The sequence below is a fragment of the Homarus americanus genome, unplaced genomic scaffold, assembly GCF_018991925.1.
Source record: "Homarus americanus isolate GMGI-L3 unplaced genomic scaffold, GMGI_Hamer_2.0 scaffold25827, whole genome shotgun sequence".
Lineage (NCBI taxonomy): Eukaryota > Metazoa > Arthropoda > Malacostraca > Decapoda > Nephropidae > Homarus > Homarus americanus.
Window position 1 is genome coordinate 12343304 of NW_024738300.1, and position 6701 is coordinate 12350004.

The 6701-nt window shown below is 36.2% G+C and overlaps 1 long non-coding RNA gene across 1 annotated transcript in view; it reads right to left on the reverse strand.

The window, feature by feature from the left end:
* Positions 1 to 1463: 1463 nt before the first annotated feature.
* Positions 1464 to 6701, reverse strand: part of LOC121874022 — a 143299-nt gene continuing 138061 nt past the window's right edge. The window contains exon 3 of the long non-coding RNA XR_006090333.1: positions 1464 to 2130. This is a non-coding gene — a long non-coding RNA (uncharacterized LOC121874022). The remainder of the gene's footprint in view (positions 2131 to 6701) is intronic.

Consider the following 6701-nt stretch of genomic DNA (forward strand, 5'->3'; position numbering starts at 1 on the left):
ACCTAACCTAACCTAACCCCCCCAGGTAATATTATGGAGCTTAATCATGGTTAGGATGTCTAATCTACAGGTGACCATCATACCGTTGTCATCCAGCACACGGCCCTATAAACACGAGTACTGTGCTCCTCTACACACTACGGAGTCAAGTACCAGAAAATCGTGTGTTAATTCAGTTTGAACAGCAGACAAAAAAGAGCAGATTGTTGTATTGTCTGTGTTCGAAATTACTGTATACACATGAAGGATGAATACATACACAAACGTTGAATATACACACATACGTTGAATATATACACACATACGTTGAATATATACACACATACGTTGAATATATACACATACGTTGAATATATACACACATACGTTGAATATATACACACATAAGTTGAATATATACACACATACGTTGAATATATACACACATACGTTGAATATATACACATATACGTTGAACATACACACATACGTTTTATATATGTACACATACGTTGAATATATACACACATACGTTGAATATATACACATACGTTGAATATATACACACATACGCTGAATATATATACACACATGTTGAATATATACACACATACGTTGAATATATACACACATACGTTGAATATATACACACATACGTTGAATATATACACACATACGTTGAATATATACACACATACGTTGAATATATACACACATACGTTGAATATATACACATATACGTTGAACATACACACATACGTTTTATATATGCATTAAATGTACACATAGACATACACGTTGTATCCATAAACACAATACATGAGGCGCAGTCATTCTGTATACAAAATCACTATACACACACACACCACACACACACACACACACACACACACACACACACACACACACACACACGTTATACAGTATATATGAACTCACATTAATATATTTGAAAATCATTGTATAAGCACTACACGTCGCAGCATATATACGGTGTTTATATCCAATGATAACAAGACATGAAGAATATCAAAACAAGAGTAAAAACAATGAATAAAATTAAGATCAGATTCTAAGAAAAAAAAAAAAAAAATGTTCGTAAGATAAATATTCCTCGTAACTGATGATGTAAGATGGCGGCAATGTCTGTTTACACCAGTCAAAGTACAGATTTAAGGACACTATTTCTTAAAAGACTCCCACCTGTCTGTCTATCTATCTAGTTAATGGAGAATCTCAGTAATAATTTAACACTAGTTTTAAAATTTTCGTGTTTTACCTTAGGTGAAACAGTTCAGTGAATTCTTGCATCTTGACTAAGCTAAGGTTAAGTCTCTGCGTTAATTTAATAGGAGTTTTGGACGTTGTTCTTGCGTTTTAACTTAAGTCGACTATTTAAGTGCATTCTTACATCTTGAGCCGCGAGGAACATTCATGGCGAGGGGCTGTGTGGACCCTGAAGGCTGAAGAACACTTACTTTTGACGCTGGTGAGGGGCGTCGCGTCCTGGAGCCACAAGCAGAAGACAAGGAGAAGGTACCGCCCTGCCCATTGGCTGGTTGAGGCCGCTGACGTCATACCCGTCCAGCAAATCATAGTCCTCCTTGACACCTCTTACGTGTGCAAATAATGCTGGGGGAGGTGGTGGGGGGGGGGGGTCTTATTTTCCTTGTCTTAACACTTGTTTATCTAGCCATGTAGTCTTGTTATATTATTATTATTGTTTATTTGTTTATACACATTTACAAATCCATTTTCAACACTAGAACTTAATTAAAAATTTTCAGTCAATTAAAATTTACCGTTATTATACAGTTATTTAAAACCAATAGTTTTTTTTTTCAGACACTTAAGCTAACCACCACAAAATACACATTAATGCAACACTCGACACAACAACACCACCACCTCGTAATAAGTACTTTGAACTACCAATGTCTTAAGCACTTCGTCTTATCACTCTTGAAAAGGTCACACAATTACACCAAGTTTCAACACCGGGGTTCAGTAACTCCTAAGTACACAGTGTAAATTATAAAAAGCGCGGTCACTCTCACTGCCATTAGGACTGTGTGCGTGTGGGTATGTGTGTGTTTGTGTGTATGTATATAGCGTGTGGTTGTTTCGTATGGTTCAGTTCTTTCCACGTATCTGAAAATAGAAAGAAAAATAATTTATTAGTACATCTGGTTATAAATATTTTAACAATAATAATAATAATAATAATAATAATAATAATAATAATAATAATAATAATAATAATAATAATAATAATAATAATAATAATAATAATAATAATAATAATAATAATAATAATAATAATAATAATAATAATAATAATAATAATAATTAATAATAATAATAATAAAAATAATAATAATAATTAATAATAATAATAATAATAAAATAATAATAATAAAAATAATAATAATAATGTAATAATAATAATAATAATAATAATAATAATAATAATAATAATAATAATAATAATAATAATAATAATAAAAATAATAATAATAATAATAATAATAATAATAATAATAATAATAATAATAATAATAAAATAATAATAATAATAATAATAATAAAATAATAATAATAATAATAATAATAATAATAATAATAAATAATAATAATAAAATATAATAATAATAATAATAATAATAATAATAATAATAATAATAATAATAATAATAATAATAATAATAATAATAATAATAATAATAAAATAATAATAATAATAATAATAATAATAATAATAATAATAAAAATAATAATAATAATAATAATAATAATAATAATAATAATAATAATAATAATAATAATAATAATAATAATAATAATAATTTTTATCAATATAGACAAAAGTAATCATACTGTTAGACCTTCCATACACACAACTGGTATAAACAATGTATATATATTTAATCAGTGTAGATAGTATACATGTGCGCTATATAATATGTATGATATACGTTGCATTATGTATAAAGCCAGAATTTTACACAAGTTTATAAATATATCAAGAATAAACACAAAAACACCTGCTGGAAGTTCGTGGATAAACCCTAACATTCTGACCCTGACCTTTGACCTTGTGACCTGACTAACATACACACACATCTTTTCGAGCGCCACTGATGTTGTCCGCCAAGTTTCACCTCCATCTAAACTAAACTATAGGACCAGTTATGTTAAGAGGTCACACACACACACACACAGTATTGGTGATTGTAATACCCCTCTGAATATAACTATCTGGGTCCATATGTGTAAGTAGTATAACAGAGTACATATTTAGTACATATTTAGTGATGTTAAAATCCGAATACATATTTACATATTTTTAACTTGTCGTACGCAAACCTAATTTAACCTGACCTGATCTTACATGACCTGACCTAATCTAACCTAGCCATAGTTAACCTCCCCAAGCCAAGCCAAACCAAACACGAATTAAACTTTCTCTAATTACATCTTGGCTTTAGTATACGTTCAATTGTTTCCGAGAGAGAGAGAGAGAGAGAGAGAGAGAGAGAGAGAGAGAGAGAGAGAGAGAGAGAGAGAGAGAGAGAGAGATGCAGTTTAATAAGACATTCTCCCGTCTGCCCACAACCTCGCTCACCTGATTCTGTATACGACCCCCACCTCTGACCCCAGTGATCAACCCTTAGAGGAACCCGACGAGGACAATATTACCCGAAGGTGTCAAGTGAGCTCAAAACAAACTCATGATTCGGGTGATTTGGTCAGGTATGCGGTGGCGGAGTGGATACAGTACTCCCCTCTTGTCCTAAGGGTCACTGGTTCGATATCACGGGTACTCTCAGTCCAGCTAGGTGTAAATATGTACTTGACTTCACAAACTGGAGGGAGTGAAGGCGGTTACAAGTAATATGACCCACTTTTTAACTTTTTTCATCATGTTAAATATTCATATTCGTCATTAGTAGAGTTGAGAAAATCCGCCAACTCATCCTTGACACTGAAGAGGTGTATGCGGGTATTATTAGAGTGTGTGGGTATAGACTAGGGCACACACACACACACACACACACAGCTTCTACAGGAGTTTATCGCAATGACGTTATCTCCGGGTGTCTGTACTCTACCTGAGACAGATGAGGAAAGTGTTCGTGTGGGAGATGTCTCATGTGTTCAGCTTTAGGCGAAGGTACACACACACACACACACACACACACACACACACACACACACACACACACACACACGTCTCCTCCCTCTTGCCCCACCCACATACCCGGTTGACATACCACTAGCGACCAACCTGACGACTTAACCACACCTCCTCAAAATCAAGCTGCAAATATCTCGAGGCAGCGAGTTGTTGTGGCCATGATACACACACACACACACACACATACACACCAGATGAGAGGTTCCTCATTTTACATATTTCCCCGGAGATCTAAAGCACTTGAACGTTGTAATAAATGGCTGAAATGCTGTCATGCAACTGAGGATGGTGGTGGTTGGTGGTGGTTGATGGTGGTTGATGGTGCTGGTGGTGGTGGTTGATGGTGGGTGGAGCGCAGGTAAACAAATCAGGTTGGTTACACACACACACACACACACACACACACACACACACACACACACACACACACACACACACACACACACACACACACACACTTTGCTCTCTCATTCCTGTGTTTATGATAACCCTGGGTGTGTGTGTGTGGGGGGGGGTCAACTGGGGTTATGGCCACTTGTGCCCTGAAGGTGAGGGTAATGTCTAATTATTGTACAGTTATGGACAAAGTTTCCTGGACACTTTTGACATTATATGACATCTACTTGAGGGTCGTATAAGAAAGGGAGGGGAGGAGACAGAGGGTGGAGGGAGAATGAGATGAGAATGGGCGGAGGGGAGGGGGAGGGCGGAGGGGGGAGTGAGGATGATGAAGGAAGTGGAAGGGGAAGGGAGGGGTTGGGGAAGGGGGTAGGGGTTGGGAAGGAAGGAGGGGTTGGGGAAGGAGGAGAAGGGAAGGGAGGGAAGGGGAGGGGGAAGGAAGGGGGAAGGGGAGGGGTTGGGGGGGATATTGTCTTATATATATTTTATTTACATCTGTGTGTTCGTCTCCATACTGTCACCTGATACACGTTAAGGACAAGTACGGTCTGGTCTAAATCATAACACAAGATTTTTTTAAGCAGTTAATTAAATCATAAATATAAAATTGATTCGTTAACGCCATCATCATCATCATCATCATCATCATCATCATCATCACTTAAAGGTAGGACATTATATTCTTCTGATGAATAGTTCAGCGAGTGTAGACTTCTTCTTGTTCTTCATTATTTACATGTTTCATTTCAGTTACACACACACACACACACACACACACGACTTTAGTATTCTCCAAACAATAAAACTCATAACATTACGAGGCGACACTTCGTGGATACAACTCGGCTAAATTACAGGTGCTGAATATTATGTTGATACAAAACTTCAATTACAGGTAAGTTACAGCCAAAATAATTCCAGGTAATGGTGGTTACAGTTCCGAGACTTTCAGTTTGTAACGTACCTAACAAAAACAATTTCAGACCACGACAATATGAATTTGCATAACAGACGGCAAAAAAAAATATATTTCCAATTTAAGGCCCAAGATAATTGCATGTGTGTACATTCATAAGTTAGGTTAGGTTAGCTTAGGTTAGCTTAGGTTAAATTTGGTTAGGTTAGGTGTTAGTGAGGTAAAATTGTCTTAATGGAATGATTTAAACTTGTATCAATATTGGGTTTATATAGAAGTGTTACACCTCCCACTACACACCTGTACTGACCACCTGAATGTTCGCTCTCCACCAGCTTACACCTGAAGATTAACCACCGTAACACTAACCTAACTTAACCTAACCAAACCAAGCCTAACCCAACGCTAACCAAACCTACCCAATTCTAACCAAACCAAACCTAACACAACGCTAAACTAACAAACCAATTCTAACCTGCCCTACCCAAGCCCCTCCAAATAGCAAAATGGAGGTTAATCATTAGGTGAAGTAAACAGGTAAGTAGCGAGGATGTCGAATCTTCAGGTGAATAAAACAGGTAGTGTATATATAGTAACGATAGGGCGAGGGTGTCGAATCTTCAGGTGATCCCAAGATTCTAACTAGGACAGCAACAACAACCAGACGTCAGCACTCGAGGGTAGGTGATGGACGGAGCCAACAGCCTCCCTCCTACCCTCGACAATATGCTCCAATATGCAAAGCTCATTTTCAAGAAAGCTGAAGATCTCCTACTTTGTGTCGCAGTGAATCATGAGCAAATTCTTAAGGGAATGTGAAGGTTAGGGGGTAAATGTGAAGTTAAAGGGGTGAATGTGAAGTTAAAGGGGTGTATGTGAAGTTAAAGGGGAGAATGTGATGTTTAAAGGGTGAATGTGAAGTTAAAGGGGAGAATGTGATGTTAAGGGGGTGAATGTGAAGTTAAAGGGGAGAATGTGATGTTAAGGGGTAAATGTGAAGTTAAAGGGGTGAATGTGAAGTTAAGGGGGTGAATGTGAAGTTAAAGGGGAGAATGTGATGTTAAGGGGGTGAATGTGAAGTTAAGGGGGTGAATGTGAAGTTAAAGGGGTGAATGTGAAGTTAAAGGGGAGAATGTGAAGTTAAAAGAATGAAGTTATAAGAATGTGTGAAGAAGGGGAGAATGATGTTAAGGGGTAAAATGTGAAGAA